Below are 2,685 nucleotides of genomic sequence, written 5' to 3'. Positions count from 1 at the left end.
GTGTGCACAAAATTAACATTGGCGGGGGTAAAAAAAGGAAGAGAGAGAGAGAGAAAAAAAGAGAGATGCATTTTTTACTTTTTTGTAGAGGCAGTCTTAACAATACCCTCCAGGTCATAGCCCTCCCCCTCCCAGCCGCCTCCCACCCTGCAACTGGGGAGGTGAGCGGAGCTCCGCGAGCCGCCGCCTGCGCGGTCTCTTGGTGGGAAGTAGGTCTTTGCGTGTGAGCGTTGTGCCTCTCCCAGCCAGAAGTCGGAATTCTAATGTCCAAGGCGTGCTGTGTTCGGTGAGATGCGTATTTTTAAAAAAATAAAATAATCTAAGAGAAAAACCTGAAACTACCAGGAGTGGGGTTCGAACCCACGCGGACATATGTCCATTGGATCTTAAGTCCAACGCCTTAACCACTCGGCCATCCTGGTACAGGCATTCGACGTTACTTTCGCTCTGCCTACAAGGCGTCCTCGACCTCCTCCTGCCCGCACCCGCCCTCCAGAACACGGAGACTTTTGGCCGCCACTCTCCCCGCTCTCCCATCCCGGGCTGGGGCGGCCGCCACGCAGGTACTTCGGTTTCTCTCCGCCGCGGCTCACTGTTGCCCCCGGCCCGCCGTGGCAGTGAAGACAACTGCAGCGGAGCTGCGCGCTCTCGGCGGGGGCGGCGGCGCTCGCGGGCCTTTGGCTGGGGAGAGACTCCGGGCCCTCCAGTTGCGCTTTCAGTTTGGAGGTGCGCGGGCGCCGCAAACACACACCAGCAAACTTCTGGGTTCCTGGGAGCGCGTTCTGGAGGCCCCTGGCTGGTAGTGCAGGAACGCAGCCCACAGGGCTGTATTTAGTTTTTGGTGTTCTAAACAGAGTTGGCTTCAAGGAATGAGGTGCCCGGACAGCAGCAGAGTTCCTGGACTCCTGCCCCTAGGGGCCGCTTTTCTTCTTCGCATGTGCCGCAAGTCACACGGGAGGGAAGCTTTGTAGAAATGTGCGTGTCGCCTGTGCCACACCACATGCAGGGGAGCGTGGCACAGTCGCCCTTCCTGGTGGCTGCAGGCACCATCCCCACTGCGCCGCCGCGGATGCAGTGCGGTGGCCTCCTCTTTGCCCCCGCAACCCTACAAGGCAATGAGATATTTTTGTTCCCTTTTCTTGTTTTGCAATGTTCTACTTCCTTTCTGTGTACGTACGTGAGATTCATTCGTCCTGTTATCCCTTTTCCCAGGACTTCCACTGCGTTCCCCACTACCCAGGACCTCATATCGACCACAGAACGCAGAGCCCAGGCTCTGTGTTGTGGAGAGGTAGGGGCCTGGTGGCTGAGCTGGGATCCGGCAGCCACATGATTATCCGGTCACGCCCTTGTTCATATGGTGCAGACAGCGACTTCTTCATCAAGAACTCCTATCAGCCTGGAGACTGTACACACTAACCTCACTATGCGTGACCTCACCAATGGCTCTCCTGCTGGGTCACATTGTAAGAATTGTCTTGCCTCTTCCTGGAACCCCTGTGATCCCTGGGAACAAGGGCTGTCACTAGCCTGCTGCCCTGGTTCTCGGAGTTTCCACCAACTCCTAGAGAACTGCCCCTGCGAGGGGGCCTCAAGATAGTAACCAGGAGAATCACCACTTTCACACTTTGCCACACAGCATTGTAAGCTGTCAGAAGCCTGCACCTATGTCCTGACCTCAATAGCACCCCTCCTTCTAAGCGCCAGGCCCGGCCCTCCGGAGTACACGACAAGAGCTCAGGCAAGAGCAGTTCCTCAGGCCTTGCCCTGCGGTGCTGAGAGATGAAAGGGAACTTAGACTCTGCCAGGGTCAAGACGCAGCCACGTGGTGATGACATGGGGTTACCAGACTGCCACCTGCCACCCTCCATCTCCATTGTATGGCGCCAAATTGTCAGAGGCCACAGACGTCATAAAAATGGCTTTCAAGGCACTGAAATGATAATAATAACATGGATTGAGAACATGTCACTACGTGACAAGCATTGCTCTAAGCTCTTTACATATATCATCTTATTTCAGCTGGGCGTGGTGTTGCGTTCCTGTAGTACCAGCTATCGGGAGGCTAAGGCCAGAGGATCACTTGAGTTCGGAGTTCAAGGCTGTGTGTGTCATAATTGTGCCTGTGAATAGCCACTGCACTGCAGCCTGGGCAACATGGTGAGATTCCATCTCTAAAATAAATAAATAAAAATTTCTTAACAACTCTGTAAAGTAGGTGTGTGAGGGACACATTCAAACCACAGTGTTATTTGAAGGACATTTTTGTTAACCCCAGACTCAACTTCCAACAAGCCGCTAGTATAAGACAGTTTGGAGTAACACAGCCGCGTCGTAGGGTATCCCTTAGAAATGCACCTTCTGAAGCCTCAAAATTGTATTAAAATTTTCTGGCTGCTGTTTAAGGATGGGCCTGGTACAAGTTAGTTTATCTTTGGTCATCTTTGGAAAAATGCAACCTGCCACACAGCAGAACTATAACAGTATCTCCCATTCCAAATGCTTTTCTTCCAATGTTATTTTGACACCCCTCCCATTAATAGATGGAATGTGGGGGCATGGCCTCTGTGTTCTCATTCATTGAATCTGGAAAGGGGCTTGTGTCTATGGAGGAGTGATACTATGTGACTTCTGAGGCTAGGTCATAAAAGTTGCTGTAACTGTACTTCACTTTGTTTTTTTTTT

The 2,685-nt window shown here is 52.4% G+C and overlaps 1 non-coding gene across 1 annotated transcript; it reads right to left on the bottom strand.

Moving 5' to 3' along the window:
• Positions 1-339: 339 nt before the first annotated feature.
• TRNAL-UAA lies at positions 340-422 on the bottom strand. The gene has a single exon. It is a non-coding gene; the product is annotated as a tRNA-Leu (tRNA).
• Positions 423-2,685: the final 2,263 nt, after the last annotated feature.

Source organism: Piliocolobus tephrosceles, chromosome 5 (assembly GCF_002776525.5).
Source record: "Piliocolobus tephrosceles isolate RC106 chromosome 5, ASM277652v3, whole genome shotgun sequence".
NCBI lineage: Eukaryota > Metazoa > Chordata > Mammalia > Primates > Cercopithecidae > Piliocolobus > Piliocolobus tephrosceles.
Note: the sequence above shows the minus strand (reverse complement) of the source record. Positions and strands in the feature narration are given on the sequence as shown.